Here is a 20,096-nt window from a genome sequence, read left to right on the forward strand (position 1 = left end):
ATACGTCTCCAAAGACTCAAAACTTCTCTTTAGTGTGTTTTTCACATCAATCATCTATCAACTCCTAACTCCTTTCACCTTGGGTTCCGCATCCCCAACCTTATATGTCATGTCTGCCTGTCCAAGTTAGATTGTAAGCTCTTCTGAGCAGGGACTGTCTATAAATGTCAAAATGTGCAGTGCTACGTAAGCCTTTCAGCGCTATATAAGTGATACGTAGTAGTATCTCTGTCACCTTTTAGATTACAGAAATAGTTGGCTTAACTTGAATACTCCAAACGACATGGGTCCATTCCTAAATGTTCATGCATATAGGATCTAACGCTATATATAATGCTGAACTCCTCCTCCCGATTTTGACGCTAGTAGTCAGCGGCGCACCGGGGCCAGCACGCAGGAGCGACCTTTTTGTGCTCCCAGCCGGCCTTGCACCGCTCCTTGATAGGTTATTGCCAGTTCTCGCGGCTCTCGCAGCAGCCTATCAAGGAGCGGTGCAGGGCCGGCCGAGAGCACGAAAAGCTCGCTCCTGCGTGCTGGCCTGGGTACGCCGCTGACTGCTAGCGTCAAAATCGGCAGGAGGAGTTCAGCACGGGATACATGCTGGACCACCAGAGAAAAGGTACGCGAGGGTACCTAATGGCAGGCCTGCAGGAAGTCCGGGAGGGTGTTGGGTGGTCATTGAGGGATGACCCGAATATAGGACGAGACCCCCATTTGGGGGCCATTTTTTTCAGTATATACGGTAAGTTGTGTGCACAGACTTCTATGCACGACTTTAGTCTCCATATATTGAATCAAGAGGGTAATGGACTTTGGAGCAGATAGCACATGGTAGTGGTGGAAAAGCACAGTGCTAAAAATGAATGCCATTGTTATGAGTGCTACTTTAAATATTTCATCAAATGCACACCCCCTAACCTCAGTTAATTGTTAAATAAGAATAGCCGTACTGAGTGAGACCAAGGGTCCACATAGCCCAGTATCCTGCTTCCAACAGTGGTCAATCCAGGTCACATGTACCTGTCAGAAATCCAAATAGTAGAAACATTCCATGCTATTGTGACTTCCCCCATGTCTATATCAATAGCAGCCTATTGACTTTTCCTCCAGGATCTGGTCCAAATCTTTTTTTTAAACCCAGCTATGCTAACTGCTGCTACAGTATCCTCTGGCAACAAGTTCCAGAGCTTAACTATTTGCTTTAAAAGTATTTCCATGTAATAAGAAGGGAAACGGAGATGCTGGCTGCCTGAGGGTGGGAAGAGGAAGGGGAGATTTGGCCAACCTGGAGATGATATATAGAGAAAAAAAGGCAGATACTGACCACATTTGGGAGGGGTAGGAGGGGAAGAGGAAATGCTGAAAATGGGAGGGAGACAAAAGATAGGAAGGGAAGGAGGATTCTGGACACAAAGGGTACGACAGAGCAGTCAAGGAAAGGGGTGATGCTGGACTGCAGTGCAAGAGAAGGGTATTGATCCATCTAAGGCAGTGGGTCTCCAATGCATGGCCCCCAAAGTTCTTCATCGTGGCCCTGAAAAAAAATGGATGAAATGTTCTTCAGTCCTCTAAATGGCATTAATTTCAATCTTGCTCACTTGATATAGTAACTACAAACAATCTCTTTAAGTGTATTATGCAGGTATCTCATTTACAAATTTGATACTGCTGACAATCCAAAATAAAGCAAATTTGTAAAATTGAAGTGCTGTAGAATCAATTTTAATATTATTTTTTAATGTTTAATACCCAGTCTGAACAAGCAGGTCAAGGTGGTTTACAAAATTAGTAGCATGTGTAAGCTTGAAATCTTTAGGTGGCTCTCGGAACTTTCTTGTATTCACACTGCGGTCCTTTACATGCAAAAAAGGTTTGAGACCACTGACCTGAGCATCAGATAAGACCAGCCTTGAGAGGCTGATATTCAAAAGAATTTGCCTGGGTAAGTTTGTGAATTACCTGTACAAAATCTCTGGTTTTGAAAATTTCAGTCCACAAATGCTGACTAGAGTAGAGTTACTAGATGTCCGAATTTCTCCAGACATGTCTAAACTAAACTAAACCTTAAGTTTGTATACCGAATCATCTCCATAAAGATAGAGCTCGGCACGGTTTATAGGTAATTCAACAAATGAGGGAAGGACATAATAAGAAATTAGAGGTTATGAAGAGGATAGCTAGCTTTACATTTTAAATAGATAGCTTTACGTTTTGGAGAAAAGCCAGGTTTTCAGATGCTTTCGGAATAATTGGAATGAGCCTAGGTTCCGCAGAGGGGCAGGGAGGTTATTCCAAAGCTCAGTGAATTTGAAGAAAAGGGATTTTCCTAATTTACCTGCATACATGACACCTCTTAACGAGGGGAAAGATAGTTTGAGTATGTGGGCGTATCAGGTAGTGTCAGGCTCGAAGAATTCCAGGACATGTCTGGGGGTCCGGGCGGCTTTTCAAAACCCGGCACTTTGTCCGAGTTTTGAAAAGCTTCGAAGAAATCACCAACGCGCATGCCCAATGAGAGCAGGCAGTGGGGGGTGGGGCTAGGGCGGGATTGGGATCACAACTGGGGCATAACAGGATGGGGAGGGTGGAACTGTTTGGGCCTGGGGACAGGTCTAGGATTCCAGATTTTCCAAATGGAAAAAAGGGTAACCATAGACTACATTATTCAGAGCTTGGAACGCTCTGGGGATATGATTTATTTTAGCTTATTCATAACACACTAACATTTAGGGCCGGATACTGTATAGGACGCCCGGTCTCATAGGGCGTCCTATATAGAATCGGGCCTAAGGCTGCCTAAAATAAACCTGATTCTGTAACCAACGTCTATGTTACAGACGCCGGTAAGAGAATCGGGTTATTGTAGACATGGCCGCTAAACTTATCGCGGCAAGGGATCTCCCTGCTGCAATAAGTTTAGTGGCCGCAATTGCGACTGCCAGTCCCCCCACCCCTTCCCCAAATGAACGCGTCAGGAGTGATACCCAATCCCTCCTGCCCGAAATACCTCCCACCCCCCGAACAAATGGTAAACTTATGCGGCAGGGAGATCCCTTGCCACGATAAGCTTAGCGGCCGCATCTACTTACAATGTAGGCCAGCATTTTTCTGGTCTACATTGTACATATCTCCTGCTGGCCTAGGGAGACGAATACGGCCACTTAGGTCTGCCTAAGGCTACTTCCGGGCGAAACCACACTTCTCAGAGCTCTATCGGGGAGGAACACGCCTCTGACTAGAAAAGGGTCAAATAACTTCATCGGCATAAAAACCTCCGGTGGCAAAATGTACCAAAATAGTTACGAACTTCAATAGACAGCCGTAGACGTTTGCATCAACAAGAAAGTGATTGACTTACCTTTAGTACATGTAGTGGGTAGTGTGTGAAACAGTGCAAGCTCTCAGCCTCGGCTGATGTTGGCCCAGCATTTCGCCTCGTGGCTGCGTCAGGGCTTTAAACGAGGCTGAGCCTGCAAGAAACAAACATGTCTTACAAAACCATTTCTGACCACCCCAAGGGCTAAAAAAAAACAAACAGTGTCAATGCTTGAGCCATTGGGGTGGTCTGAAATGGTTTTGTAATAATTATTAGCACTAAAGCTGTAAAAATATTAAATTAAAGTCAGTGAGATTTGCATTAAGTCAGAAATGAACATAAATGTCTGGGTGTATATATATTTTTTTAAACTATTACATTAATTATGATTCTACCTGTGGTCCTCCCAAAACCCACCCTAAACACAGTTATAACTGGATCACATACAAGTATGTGCACATAGCGACCCTTTTACTAAAGTATGTTAAGGGGTTGTGTGGTTTGCCTAGGATTGAGAGATAAACACAGGAGAACCAAATCCACAAACTCAAAGTCACAAGGCCAAGAGTGGACTCAATTTATTTCATAAAAGTCGTTTTATTGATCAAAAAACTTGATAGTTCAAACGCAATGACTCGACATATACTTGTTTCGGCCAAGACCAGCCTGCTTCAGGAGTCTTAAGAGTCTTATAGGGGATTAAAATGCCCACAAACTTTTGTTGCATTTTGAATGCTTCTGCTTGTCTGCTCACGTGGTTCCAACTCTCAGCATTCCACATTTGAAGGGCGGTCCCACTCTCTCCCTCGGGGCTTAAAGATTGGTCATCCATGGTGGCCATCTTTTATACACTTCACGCTGAAGGAAGTTTCATTTTTAGCTTGCATCCATTTTGAATATTCACTATATATCATCCACCAGAAAGTTCATGAGTTTGTGGGCATTTTAATCCCCTATGGAGCCAGGCTGACCTACGGTGCCTTTAGGAAAGAAATTAAAACTGCATTATTTGATAGATTTATCTCCTAAATAGAAGTCATACTAAATCTAATAATTTTTTTAATGTCTATTCTTCAGTAATATGTTGTACTGTTATAATTCAAAGTTTAAATAAATGGGAGAAAATTTTTTTTATAAATCTATGCACCTACTTAATAATATAACAAATAAATAAAGTGAATTGAATTGTTTAAAGTATATATTATAATATTAAAAATAATTATAGAGTGCTCAGTGTAATATCTTATTCAAAACCAACAGGTTAATAGAATGAAGATGTATTTAACATTGCATCATTGCACTCACCTACCTACCAACCCCAAAAATTTAGTTAAATTTAAGTTATTTAAGCAAATTTGTAGTGGTGAAGATATATAGATGAATACTTAGCTGAATATAATTGATGGAAAACATAACAATCTTCACTGTCAAATATGTCGTCTCAAGATGATCAAAAGTGTTCTTGAGATCTGCTCGTCGGTACTGGGAGTCGTGCAATGAAGTACTTCTTATATAGTTGGTTTAGAATTGATAACATAAAATGAGTGAGTCCCCAAATTCACCGTTAAAAGCTTATCAGATTCAACATGTAGCTAGAACTCCTTAACGTGAAAACAATCCAACATTTCCTCAACACCGATTGTGTTTCACTTTAATTTGCGTCATCAGGAGGAAATAACTAAAAATAAACAAAGCAAAAAATATAACAGTTCTCAAAAATCAAAAATATTCAAAAAATGTAACTTCTAAACTAAAGAATAAATTACCTTCGGACCTCACAATGGAGAGATCACGCCAACAGAAGATTTCAACAGAAAAATCGAATCAACGTATGACGTATGACATCTAAACGTATCAACGTATATAAAGACCGTCAAAGGATCACATGATAAGTGATGTCTTGATGATATATTGTTATATATAATTGAAAAATAATACATGACAATTATCTAGTGGTCCATTCTATTTCTTTGTTAAGACCATTAGGAATTACTGTGTTCCATGTATAAATTAAACGTTGTTCGTGATAAAGAAGAGTATGAGAGATATCACCCTGTCTGTTAAATTCAAAATTCCTAATTACACAAAATTTGAGGTCATTAAGAGAATGGTCAGCTGAATGCCAATGGTCAGTTAAAGGAGCTTCTGATTTGTTGGTACAAATACTGCTCAGATGTTCTGCTATTCTCAATTTAATAGCTCTTTTGGTTTGACCTATGTACATCTTATTACAAGGACAGAAAATCCCATATATTACTTGAGAGGTGTTACAATCCGAATGACCCCGTAAATAATAAACATTGTTCGTGTTAGGTATTTTGATTTGATTAATAATCAAAGAATGGCTGCAATATTTACATCTGCCACAACTAGTGTGTCCTGTTGATTCAACATTATCTTGATGAATTAGATTGTTATTGAAATGTTCACCTAAATTTTTGCTCCTTTTGTGAGCAAACATGGGAGTCTCAGAAAATATTGAATGAAATCTTAATATGTTCCAATGTTTATATATGATTTTTTGTATATGAGAAGTTTTGCTAGAAAATGGCAAAACACAAGTCATCCTTGAATTAGTTTGATCAAATTTGTTTTTGGGCAATAACAACCAATCACGGTTGGCGTACTTGGCTCTCTTGTAAGCAACTTTAATACATCGTTTTGGGTAGCCCCTATCTCGGAATCGTTGACTCATGATCCCTGCTTGATGATGATATTCAACAGGTGAAGAACATAATCGTTTCAATCTAAGGAATTGACCATTCGGGATACTATTTTTAAGTTGTTTTGGATGGAAACTTTTGTAGTGGAGAATGGAATTCCTATCGGTGTTTTTCCTATATATAGTTGACTGAAAATGACCTGCTGACAAAGAAATCTGAATGTCCAAAAAATTGATGTTCGATTTATCTATATTGGCACTAAACTTGATGTTATGATCACACTCATTTAGCTGATCTACAAATTGATTCACTTCATCTACAGTCCCTTTCCATATAAAAATAATATCATCGATAAATCTTTTCCAAAATAAAATCTTAGTGAAAAAAGTTGAATTGTATACATATTTGTCTTCAAATTGGGCCATGAATAAACATGCCACAGCGGGAGCAACTGTTGCTCCCATGGCAACACCTTTACGTTGTAAGTAATATTGATCATCATATAGGAAATAGTTGTTATTAACCACTAATTGAGCCATAAACATCAAAAGATTCAGTTTATTGCCTATTTGAGAAGATTTTGTCAAATAATTTTCAATGATTTGTAAAGCTGCATATTGGGGTATACTAGTATATAATGAAGTTATATCTAATGTAACTAACATTAGATCCTCTACATTGAAAGCTGAAAGATCTACATCTTGAATTTGCATTAAAAGATCCATAGAATCTCTTATATAAGAACGAATAGTCAACATAAATGGCTGTAAATAAAAATCAATGTATTGTGATAAAGGTTCAAGTACAGATCCACAACAAGACACTGTGGGTCTACCTGGCGGGTTATTGTATGATTTGTGTATCTTGGGAAGAAATTTAATCATCGGAATTGATGATTAAATATATACTTTAAACAATATATAATATATACTTTAAACAATTCAATTCACTTTATTTATTTGTTGTACTATTATAATTTGCATATTGTAATTCACTGATTGTCCAGCTCTCTTCAGTGTGAACCGTCTAGAAGTCGTCTGATTATGGCGGTATAGAAGAATAAAAGTTATGTATGAAGCAGGCCGGTCTTGGACTAAGCATGTGCATGTCGAGTCATTGAGTTTGAACTATCAAGTTGTTTGATGAATTCAAGGACTTTTATGAAATAAATTGAGTATGCCTAGGATTACCATATTTAAGGATGGAAAAACCCAGACGCATGGCCACACCCTGTTCCGCCTCCAGCCCCACCCTTTTCTGCCTCTAGCCCCTCCCTGCTCCACCTCCATCCCGCCCCCAAAAACCCTCGTCTCTTTTTTGCCGACCTGCAGGCTGCATCTGGGGGGGCCTTCATCACAGTGCAGATTCTTGTGATATCATCCGTGCATTTTTGTTAAAGGCCCTCCAGATACGGCCGGAGCTAGGGACTTTCCATAACCTGGACAAACTGCCGGGTTCTGTAAAGTCCATCCGGGAGCCCGAATAGTCCTCTAAAAAGAGGACATGTCCGGGTTTTCCTGGATGCCTGGTAACCCTAGGTTTTGCCTATTACTGCGATTTGAAGAGCATGTTATTTTATTTTTAAATGTATGTGAGAGAGCATGGTATGGGAGGATAGTGGGCACAGAAGTGTTAGCCAGCTAGTGTGTGAAGTGTACTGTTCATTAACCCCCCAAATTCTATACACGGTGTCTTGAATGTGTGCAGTTTTGGGTGTGTGCGCCCAAGTTGTGTGCACAATCTAATTGAAGAGCCAGTCAATCAGCATTGATAATTGGCTTCTTAACAAGCAATTTTTAGCATTAATTTAGGCGCTGGATCTGCACCTGAAACTTACAAGTTCATCAAAAAGGGAGCGTGGAAATGAGAGAGTCATGGGTGGAATTGCAGCATTCCTCAAGGTTACATGCGAAATTCTAGAATAAGGGACATCCGTGCCTAACTTTAAGCATGAGAATTTATATCGCAATTCCTTGGGTGCAAATGGTCACAACTAAAGTTACTACTGCTGCTACTATTTATCAATTATATAGCACTGAAAGGCGTACGCAGCGCTGTAGATTGAGCATTTAATAGATGCCAAATGTACAGCTTGGAAGAGCTTAGTCTAACTTGGACTGAAATGACATATATGGCATGACTTAAAGGTTATATGAATAGGCTGTTTCGAGAATAGTCCAACTTAGGCCACCTCTTTATTCCCCTCTCATATATTAGTCACCTAGACCCTCAGAAATGCCACCATGATACTCAAGTGTTTTTCATAGTATCTGGCTTTATGCATTCGATCCTCACCGGGTCTCTTAAAGAAATTTTTTTATATAATTTTTTTTTTAGTTGGATGTAGTTGTATCATTCAAGTTTTTAAATATTATAAATAATTTAATACTTAACTTAAGTGGTCAGATTCTCAGGGATTAATTACATTACATTACATAACTGGCTTATATTCCGCCTGTACCTTTCAGTTCTAAGCGGATTACATCAGAACGATAACTGGACATTTCCAGGAAGAGAAATACAAATTACAATTAAGGCGTAAGGTCTAAAGCAATTTTGATGAGTAGATTCTAAGAGGGGGAGAGAGGGGAAAAGGAAGGGATTAGGACGTTTGGGTGAATTTCTTGAATAGTAGGGTCTTGATTTCTTTGCGGAAAGCCTTGAGGTCAGTTGATGCTGTCAGTAGGTTGGTGATGGAGGGGTCCAATTTAGCTGCATGTGTTGCAAGTAAGTTGTCATACATCTTTTTGCGTTTAGTTCCTTTAAAAGGGGGGAAGGAGAAAGGGGATTGGGTTCTCCTCTGTCTGGTTGAGAGGTTCCTGTTTAGACGGTTGTTTAGGTGGGTGGGTGCCGTACCGTTTAAGGTTTTGAATAAAATACAGTATAGTTTGAATTGGATGCGGGCTTGTATTGGAAGCCAGTGTGAGTCTAGGAAGGCGTTGGTGATGTGGTCAAATTTTCCAAGGGAATAGATCATTCTGAGGGCAGTGTTCTGCACGGTCTGTAGTTGTTTTATTAGGTAGGTAGGACAAGAAAGGTAGAGGATATTGCAGTAATCCAATAGACTTAGGACTAGGTATTGAACTATGAGTCTGAATTGTTCTTTTTCAAATAATTTTCTGATTTTGCGAAGGTTGCGCATGGTGAAGAAAGCTTTTTGTGTGATTTTGTTGATTTGCACCTGAAGAGTGCAACCTCTGTCTACTGTTACTCCAAGGAGTTTGAGAGTGGGTTGTAGGGGATATTTGGTGGTTTTTATTTCTAGCTCAGTTATAGAAGGGGTTTTGTCCTTTTCAAGCAGTAGAAATTTAGTTTTATCTGGGTTGAGCTTCAGTTTATGTTCTGTCATCCATTTTTCCACTGCTTCTAGAGTTTTTTCCAGGGTGCCTGATTTGGTGGGGTCTTGTGTGTCAAAGGGGAGGAGCATGGTGATATTGTCTGCATAGCTGAATGAAGTTACTTTGAGTTTGTCTAACAGGGTACCGAGGGAGGAAATGTAAAGATTGAAGAGCATGGGTGACAGTGGGGAACCTGGGGGTACTCCGCAGGGGTTGGTCCAAGGATCCGATATAAGATCCTTTGTTTTTACTCTGTATGTTCTTGTTTTAAGGAATCCTTGAAACCAGTTGTATACTTCGCCTGAGATCCCTATTGCTTCTAATATCTGAAGAAGTATGGTGTGGTCGACCAGGTCGAATGCGGCAGAGAGGTCGAGTTGAATTATCAGCATCCTTCTTCCTTTGCTAAAGTGCTGTCTGGCTATATCTAGAAGGGAAGCTAGCAGTGTCTCGGTGCTGTGGTTAGATCTGAACCCCGATTGAGTTGGGTGGAGTAGGTTGTGGTCTTCAAGGTAGTTGGTGAGGTATTTAGCAACCAGACCTTCTATTAGTTTAACATATAATGGAATTGAGGCGATGGGTCTGTAGTTGGAGGGGGTGTCTATTGGTCCTTTGGGATCTTTCAGTATTGGGGTGATTATGATTTCCCCTAGGTCTTGTGGGGATTGGCCTTCCGTGAGAGTTGTTTGGATCCATTGCAAGAGGCAAGCTCTAAATTTGGGGGATACGTTTGTCAGTAGATATGACGGGCAGTTGTTCAGGTCGCATGACGCTCGACTGTATTTTCTGTAGAGTCTGTTCATGTCCAGCCATTGTACCTTTGTAAAGTTGGACCAGTGCCTGTCAGCTGCAGTGGCTTCATCTGTTGTAGGGTTTATTATGATCTCGTCTAGGAGGGATGGTGAGTTGTTGAAGGAGGCTCTAATATTGGCGATCTTATTCTTGAAATGGTCCGCTAGTTGGGTAGCCGTTGGAGGGTGGATTCCTTGAGTGGTTAGGAATGGTTGAGTGTCGGTGAGGTTCTTCACAAATTGGAAGAGTTTCTTTGTGTCTAAGGATTCTGTGCCTATTAGTTTGGAGTAATAAGCTCTTCGTTTTTCCTTAAGTTTGATCTTGTATTGTTTTATTAGGTTTCTCCAAGCTACTTTGGTTGGTTCTTGGTTCTTTTTTTGCCATACTCTTTTGAGTTGTCTGCAGTGTCTCTTTAGTTGAAGAAGTTCTGTGTCGAACCATTTGTCTGAAGATCTGCAGAGTTTGTGTTTTGTCTTTTCTGGGGCTAGACCGTTCAAGGTTGTTTCGCTCAGCGAGCGCCACTGGTGAATGAATACATCGTGGTCTATGGAGACGATTAATGGGTCTTCTGTGGTCCAGAATGTAGAAGGGTCGATTTTTGGTCGGGTTTTGAAGGAGGTTTTGTGGGTTTCGTGCTTGTTTGTGCTTTGAGTCCAGTTGATGTTGAAGGTGAATTTGAAGTGGTCAGACCAGAGGGAGAGGTGCCAGGCCCCATTGGAGATATGAATGTTCAGTGCGTGGGGGTGTTGTGACATGTAGGCTGCAATATCAAGTTGGTGGCCTTTTTCATGTTGAGGATTGAGGGTTGAGGATATAGAATTTGGTAAGAGAGTGCGTTGAGGTATGAAATTATGCCAGAAGCTTGTTTGGAGGAGGTGTCTTCTAGGTGGAGATTTATGTCTCCGAGGAGCAGGTTGTGTGTTGAGGTTAATGAGTTCCGGAAGATTAAATCTTCAAGATCGTGTTTTGTGGTGTTCCATTTTCCTGGAGCTATGTAGCAGAGGATGCAGGTAAGGGTGTCTTTGAGTGAGTTACTGGAAATTTGGACGGCAAGCAGGTCTGATTGTGGAGTGGAGTGTTTGTCTAGGACAGTGATGGTAAGGTTGTTTTTTACTAGGATGGCCAAACCGCCCCCTCGCTTTTTTTCTCAGCAGACTAATTCAAATTTGTATCCCTTGGGGCAAAATTCTGTAATGCTAGGGTCCGAGTAGGAGGATAGCCAAGTTTCGGATAGGAAAAGGCAGCCTAGCTGTTCATTAACTATCCAGTCTTTTATTAGGTCTGCCTTTGGGATGATTGATCTTATGTTCATGTATGCACAGGGGATTGAGAAAAGATGTTTGTGGTAGTTGGGGCTAATCTGTGGGTGAAGGAGGTTCTTGGGTGTATGGGGGAGTTTATGACCCGACTTCTTTGTGTTGGGGGGTGGTTTTCGTCCCCAAGTGGGTGGGATGCCGAGATGTTTCACCCAGAGGGTTTCTTCAAGGCTACTATCCCTTTGTGGAGCTAATCACCCGCGTAACAGGAACAGGTGATTAGTATTTCTGAATTGATTGAATTTGCGGTTTATCCCTGTTCATAACAGGGACGACTATGATGTTGTTTAGATAGGTCTATGTTATATGTGGTAATTGCAGGGACACAAGATTTTATGTATGTGATTTGGAAACTGCATAGGATGCGGTATGTACATTTTTAAAAATAAATAAATAAATAATAAAAATACCGCTCAGTGGGTGAGGGGGTGTGTGTGTTTGGTGCCGATATTTTTTGCACCATATATGGAATTCAGTCCTAACTGGCTAACACATGGTTAACGTGGGAGCATTTAATGTCCAATATTCAGTGGTATTTAGCCAGCCAGGAATGGCTTTTGGCCGTCTATATAGTGCTAAGCCAGCTGACTGAATATTTAGCTCGAGATAGCCGCTGACTATCCACAGTCAGAGTCTAGCCTGGTTACCAGCTATGTTGTGCAACATAGCCAGCCAGCACCAATATTCTTTGGCTAACCAGCCAACATTAGCACGTGGCATCCACGCATGTGCGGTTGTGCTCCTGCCTAACAGTGATTTATTCCAAGCTTTTCAAAACCTGAACAAAGTGCCAGGTTTTGAAAAGCAGTCCAGACCCCCGGACATGTCGAGGGAAATCCGGGCATCTTGTAACCCTAGGTGTGGACTCCTTCCAGGAAGCTGTGGGTGCCTAATGTTATGGGCACCTACCAGAAAATTATTTTTTAAATTGGTTTTTAATGGCGCTTTTCAATTGTCGGCGTTGATTAAGCCAATTAAAAAATTAACCCACCCTTTTGCAAAACTGTAGCGCCGATTTGTAGCTCCGGCCGTGGCGGTAACAGCTCTGACGTTCATAGGAATTCCATGAGTTTCGGAGCTGTTACCGCTGTGGCTGACGCTAAATACCGTGTTACGGTTTTGCAAAACGTGTGTGTGTGGGGGGAGGGGGGCAAAGTAGGTGCCTGCATCGGCTAAGCGCTCAAGTGTAGGCATCTAACTTTAGGCTTTTACAGAATCAGGGCCACAACGCTCTATAAAATTTTTGACTGCAAGATTCACGTGAAGAACATTCTATAACATATTTATTCTCCAAAACGTGCTCAAATTACTGCATGGCATTTAACAATTTCAGTGCAAGGAACAGGCAGTGCCCTGAAGTACAGTTTCCAGCAAAGGTCCTTTGTTTCTCAGTCTGGCTGTCTTAGCATCCTGCAGTGATATCTGGACAAAGCAGAAATAATAAGGCACCGGTGTAAGGTCACATTCTTCGGCTCTTCTTCCTAACAATGCAACTTAAACAGAAACCAGTACTTAGAAGACTGATAAAAGTACGAAATAGTTCCAAAATAGCAACGGCTCAATGTGTGGGATTTAACAATGTTATGGAGGAAGAGGTCTAATCTTTCTGTGCAGAGATGACCATTTTCTAGCCCTGCTGGCATCCGTCAATAGCTGGTAAAGATGAAACGGCAAGGGAACAGAGGAAATAGCCTGTATGAAGCTGGTGCAGCTCTGGGTGAGTCAGAAGCTCAGGTGTCAGAAACCAAGCCCGAGCTTGATCCCTAAGAACACATTAATATGAATAAATAAAGTGTAATTCTCACATCTTCCGTACAAAGACTTTTGTGAGTCCCTAGTCACTCTATTTCAACCTTCCTGTTGATTGGAATAATTATCAAGGGTGCAGGACTCAAACCTTGCTAATTAGCTTTGTGAAGTTGCTTCATATAGTAAAGGGTTCTTACTGTCACTTCAGTTTAGATCTTTCCTAATTAAAGAGCATTTCTGTCATTTCCACATGACAGTAGGGCAGGGGTCTCCAACACGTGGCCTGCAGGCCACATGAGGCCCCAGCAGTCCTCTGTTGTGGCCTTCATCACCTCCACGGTCAGCGTCCTCGGCCCTCTGAACCTCTCAATAAAGTGCTGCTGCGCTGAATACAAGCTGCCTTCTTACACCACCTGAGGTATCTCTGTAGCATCCCACTCAGAAAGGAATTATGTCAGAGGTGAAGCAGGGGGATCCCAGAAATGTTAGATGGGGGGGGGGAGGAAGAAGGGAGAGATGTTAGCTGTTAGGGCAGTTGGGATGAGAGAGATGGTGGACCCAGAGGTGCTGGAGAGGGAGAGAGAAAGGAAGAGATGGTGAAACTGGGAGTGGTGGGAAGGGAAATAGGAGGAAGAGATGCTGAATGGGAGTTAGGAAGAGAAAGGGAGAAATGGTGGACCCTAGGGTGATGGGGGAGGGAGATAGAAACTGAGATGGTGGTCCTAAGGGTGGGTGGGAGGGATGCTGGATGGGAGAATTGTTGGGAAAAGAATGGCAGAGATGGTGTTCCCAGGGGAGGGGGGGGGAGAGTGAGATGTTGAATGGGAGGGCAGTTGGGAAGAGAATGGTGGACCCAGGGTTGCTAGGGAAAGAGAGAGAAGAGATAGTGGGCCTGAAGGTAGTAGGGAGAGAAGGAGGAGGAAGAAGAAGAAAAAGAAGAAGGGAGAGACGCTGTAAGAACAGGGAGATCAGGGAATGAGAAGATTAGAAAGAAAATCACCAGACAACAAAAGGTAAGATAAAAGTTTTAATTTTCAGCACTTCCACCTCTCTCTCTCCTCTGCTGGTGGCCCAGTATCTACCCCCATCTTAGAACCCTTTCCCTGGTGTAACTCAGAGGCAGCTGCAGCGATTCATTTTCACTGCCTGCATCGGCCTGGTAGGTTTCTCTCTGCCACATTTCAACCTTTCTGACATCACTTCCTGTTTTCCTTACTGGTAAGATGAAGCAAAGAGAAGCCTGCCAGACTGGTGCAGGCGGTGAAAATGAATCGTTGTGGTTGCCTATGAGGTACACCATGGAGGGGGGGTTCAAAGATGGAGACAGATACCAGGCCACCATCAGAGTAGAGGGAAATATGTCGAAGGTGGGGGAAGGTTAAATATCTATGGGAGGGAGTCGTGGAAGAGCCCACGCAAAATACTAGTTCTGGCTAGGGTTACCAGAGGTTCAGATTTCCCAGGACATGTCCTCCTTTTCGAGGACATGTCTGGGGGTCCAAATGGCTTTTCAAAACCCGGCACTTTCTTTGGGTTTTCAAAAGCTTCCAGCTAGCAGCAATGTCGGGACGGCATCTGTGTATGCGTGGATGCAACACAGTGACATCACACCCATGCACATATTCGTGTGACATCATCGAATCACACCAGCGAGCGCATGCGCAAGTGCCCTCCCGACAAGCAAACAGATTGAGGGGTGGGGGGGCGGGGCTGGGGCATAATGAGGCATGAGTCAGGCGGAACGGGGCAGGGGTGGGCAGAACTGGGTGGGCCTGAGGGCGAGGCCATGGGTCCGGACTTTCATTCCGGAAAATATGGTAACCCTAGGTTTGGCTCTGCCATTGGGTGGCAGTGTTGTGTAAAATCATATTGACAAATATTTCAAATAAAAATCACTAAGGGGTCCTAGTATCAAGCTGCGGTAGAAGTTGCATGTGCTATAGTTAGCTTTCTTGACTTAGCAATTTTAAATATAAACCATTTAAAAATATATATGGTAAACATTTATTGGAAATGTCATGGTGAACTGTTTGTCTCTAGTGAGCGTAAGAACGGCATGGCTAGAGGGATGGAGTCTAAACAAAGAACTTTGGCATAAACAAAGCAAAGCAAAGCTGGACCAGAAGAAAAGTGACTAATGGTTGCATTAAAATTGTATTACTCTAAAATAAATTATTTAAAACTCATTCCAAATATAATACGAATGCTCGGGGAAAGCAAATGGCAGTGGACATCATGCTGGCTGGGTGTTAACGTATGTATGAGGTTATAATGTGATCTGAGTTACTTGAAAATGTCATTAGCACCGAAGGTTTTAGGCCTCATTTGTAAAAGCCAGCGTCGGTTGGTAAATATGAAGGGGGGAAAAAAAGTTTTTCCTCTGGTTTTGGGAGCAATGAGTTCATGGAATTAATAGGAAAGATTTTGTTTGAGTAAAAAGCTATTTTGCTACAAATGAGCAAAAGTCAGAAATGAGCAGATGTCCACAAAGGAGCTGGGTTGTTGTTGGGGTTTTTTTTCAGTCTACTGGTATATTGGTGTTAAGACATGGTTGGGGGAAGGAGGTGATTACAGTGTTGGATTAAGTCTTGAATTTCATGCAAGGATTATTGTAAAGCCCTGATTCTGTTAGTGGCACCTAGATCAACGGTGCCCAGCCGACTTCCATGCAGAAGTTAATGTTTTTAAATCGACTTAAATGGCATGATAATTGAAAAAGTCATGAAAAGCCAATTTAAAAATGATTATTAAGCAATCAAAGTTCCTTATGGAAATTGGCATGGCGCCTACCGATGTCTAAACTGAGGTACCTACTTGCACCTATCTGAAAAGTAGGCATGGTTAGGCACGGAGAGTAGACATGTTATAACATAAGTGTTGGTAAGTGTCTGTGTTGTTGTTGTTGTTAGGTGCCATTGACTCATGCTCGAGTCCTAGCAACTTGATGAATTGCAGATCTAAAAAGAAATTGGTTTTGTGTTAGTTTGGAAAGGTCCTTCAGCGTCATCCCCATGGTTGTTTTCAGCGTGTCCAGCCATCTGATTGAAGGTTACCATCTTCGCTTGCTTCCTTCGATCTACCCAAACATTATGTCCTTCTCTAGTGATCTCTCTCTCTTCTGATGGTGTGACCAAGATAAGACAGTCATAACTATCATCTGGGATTCGAGTGACATAGTCGGTTTGAACTCTTCCAGAATCGATCTGTTAGCGACACACCTAAAATCCTTCTCCAGCACCAAAGCACAAATGAGTCAGTCTTCTTTCTGTCTTGTTTCCAGAGGTCCAGCTTTCACATCTGTAACTGACCACTGAGAAAATTAGTGCATGGACAAGTTTGATCTTCGTTTGGAGTGTTACCTCCTTGCCTTTGAATACTGGAGGAGCTGCCGTACAGCAAAAGATTAGAGAAACTGGGCCTCTTCTCCCTCGAACAGTGGAGATTGAGAGGGGACATGATTGAAACATTTAAGGTATTGAAAGGGATAGACTTAATAGATAAGGACAGGTTGTTCACCCTCTCCAAGGTAGGGAGAACAAGAGGGCACTCTCTAAAGCTGAAAGGGGATAGATTCCGTACAAACGTAAGGAAGTTTTTCTTCACCCAGAGAGTGGTAGAAAGCTGGAATGCTCTTCCAGAGGCTGTTATAGGGGAAAGCACCCTCCAGGGATTCAAGACAAAGTTAGACAAGTTTCTGCTGAATAAGAACGTGCGCTGGTAGGGCTAGTCTCAGTTAGGGTGCTGGTCTTAGACCAGAGGGCTGCCGTGTGAGCGGACTGCTGGGCATGATGGACCACTGGTCTGACTCAGCAGTGGCAATTGTTAGGTTCTTGTCAAGAGCCTTCAATGAAGAGCGACCAACTGCTATTCTGCGGAGTATTTCCTCCCTGCTAGTTGCTTCTTTGTTTACAAAAGAGCCCAGGTCTGTGTTAGGCACCAGTAAATTAGGCCAGGAAATCCTTGCATCCCATGTACTGACAAAATATACCTTTACTGTAACCCACTTGCATCCCATGCACTGACTAAACGTATCTTTATTGTAAACCGTTTCTATCCCATGTACTGTCAAATGTATCTTTATTGTAAACCGCTTCGAACTTCACGGTATAGCGGTATATAAAAAAATAAATTATTATTATTGTTAATATACTGGTGTCTAAGCTGATTTAGGCGCTATAAATAATGCCTAGATTGACAACGGTGACAAGCAGTGTCTTTGAGTTAGGCGCCAATAGTCACTGTTTACTGAATCAGACCCAATATTCTTCTGCATTTAGAACCAAGCCAATTTAGTATAGAGAAGTGGTATATACCATTTTGCTATATCATGCAATAGAGTATCTAGTTTGATTTATTAAGATATGATCAATTTGTGGGTCAGGTTTGTTATCTAGAAGGAAAAAGTTTATTTATCACTGTTTAATTTTAATTTATAAACCAGCCCATCCCTGACACTCACACAGCTCCCCTAGGGCTAATTCTTGTGCCCCTCTCCATCAGGGTGAACCATTTGCCTTGTTGCCCAAAATGCTTCTCTTTCCATTGCACAATATGTGCCTCTTTTCAAATGTGCTCTGGTATTTTCCCTTCAGCCATTTTAATAATTTTACATGCACTGATTATCATTATTTAATGATTCCTTCTTCACAGTAAGTTCAATAATTTGCATACAGCTGTGACTCTTCTTCTACAGAACATGTTGAGAGACAAGAATGAGGTTGTTAAGGAGAAAAGAATCCACTTCTCCCTCTGTATTCGCTGTGATAGGGGATTAACAGACCCACGAATACAGAAAACCCGCAAATAACTTTTTCCTATGTTAGTCGCTGTTTTCTATTAAAAACCATCGTGACTATGGTGAAACCACGAATAACATGGTGGGAGACCTGGCCTCCTCCTGATGGAGAGGGAAAACACGGTGAAGAAAGTACTGGGAATCAGCTATTTTCTCTGTAAATGCTTGGAATCAGCGATTTCTCTATGCAAGCTGACGTAATTTGGTGGCAGGAGCCAGCAAGCTAAAAACTGTGAATAATCGGAACTGTGATTGCTGAAACCACGAATACAGAGGGAGAAGTGTAGATACATTTCAACTGGAAACCCGTCCCTAGCATACAGACATGTCTCATTAAAACCACTCCACAGAGGAATCTCACAAACCAAGTGACATCCTGTTTTATCATAGAATCCATGAACTAAAAAAAAAAACCCCCAAATGCTTTATAGAGGAATTTCTTCCCAGATAAGCCAGAGACCCCAAAGGTATGGTGTAGGTTTTTGTTGCTGGATTTTGGATTGTTGTGTGTGTTTCAGACTGAACTGTGGTTGTCTGCTTACAGCCCAGCCTTTGCATTTAATTAGTTTATGTCTTTGAATCCTCAGGGACAATGTCTCCAAGCAGGCTATTTTTGTGCATACCATAACAGTAATGAACCTCACTCCTAAGCCAGGGAATGTGGAGTATGATCTCAGTCTCTCAAATTTACTGCTATTGTTTGCTGTATTACTTGGCATTACGTCAACGAGACGTTCCTTCTGGAGTTCGTAAGATGGGCAATTTATCCAGGTGCACTTGGAAGTTATTTTTGATTAAGCTTGTGGCACCCAAGATGATAGGAGATATTTCAGTATCTTTCTGCCACATATTCTTGGTCTTGGATGGCATTTCTTGGTACCTGAGAATCTTTTCTCTCTCTGTGTGATTTACCGAGTATTCACTTGGGACTTACACCTCTATATTCAATGCTGTTGTTACTCGAGACAGGATCCAGCATGAAGCCTCCCTTGAGTGTTAAGTTAGTGTCTTGCATTAAGGGTATGTAAAAGTCAGAGGTATTACCCACCCCTTTACCTCTTAACAGGGATTGAATCTGAGGGCTTGAGTCATAAGCCATAGGAAGATAAAGAGAGAGAGACACACACACACCAACCAGAAGATGAGCTACAGAAGAAGGTATTTTATACAGAGATTCCCTTATTCAGAGAGTCTGGGTTAGGGTTACCAGATTTTACTCTTGTAAAATCAAGACCTATAGCCCTGTCCCCTGGCCCGCCCAGTTCCACCCAGCCCTGCCCCATTACGTCCAAGTCATGACCCGTTCTACGCCAGCCTCACCCCCACAGCCCTGCCCCCTCAATCTGTTCTCGTCCTCGGGACTGCATCAGGAGGGCATGCGCGGATGCCCTCCCGATGCGGTCCCAAGGTGGAAGCTTTTCGAAACCTGGACAAAGTGCCGGGTTTTGAAAAGCCGTCCGGACGCCCGGACATGTCCTCTAAAAAGAGGACATGTTCTGGAAAATCCGGACATTTGGTAACCCTAGTCTTGGTGGAAGAGGATACCTGAAAGGAAACACTGTGAAGTTTTGTGCAGAAGGGGATAGGTTTCTGCGCCACTAGAGTCCCTTTATTGAAAGGAACCACAGTCACAGAGAGAAGATGAGAGATGCGTACTTTACAGTTTGTATCCAAAGCTGTACAATCTCAGGACAGAAAGACTACCTCAAAGCAGTACATGTTTTCCACCAGTTTTCAGTATCGTAGTTGGAGCGGAGATGAAGAAGGAAGTCTATGCCTTGGCCTTTAAGGCGTATCTCATTCCCCTGGAGACAACCTGTTTCCTTGGAGAAGAGTGTGCATGCATTGAGTGAAGAGAGGGAGAGGACCATGATAAAAGAAGTGTTCTGTTTGCCTTGGAGAGTGAAACCACTTACGGACTACTCTGAACAAAATGAAGTCCCTTACACTTGTATGCTCCTCTATCCAGAGTGTTAGTGAAGCAATGGAAGAAGAAGACCAGAACTCCTTTGCTAATGCATGATGTCCTAAAATTGGTCAAACTGTAGGATATACCTTTGCACTGTGGACAGGAATACTATGGGGCTTATTTTCAAAACTGAAAAACGCCCAAAAAGTGGCATAAAG

At 42.1% G+C, this 20,096-nt stretch overlaps 1 protein-coding gene across 1 annotated transcript in view; it reads left to right on the forward strand.

Moving 5' to 3' along the window:
- NRXN1 (neurexin 1) overlaps window positions 1–20,096 on the forward strand; it is a 1,819,236-nt gene that overhangs the window by 582,835 nt on the left and 1,216,305 nt on the right.

This window comes from Geotrypetes seraphini, chromosome 3 (assembly GCF_902459505.1).
Source record: "Geotrypetes seraphini chromosome 3, aGeoSer1.1, whole genome shotgun sequence".
NCBI classification, from domain to species: Eukaryota; Metazoa; Chordata; class Amphibia; order Gymnophiona; family Dermophiidae; genus Geotrypetes; species Geotrypetes seraphini.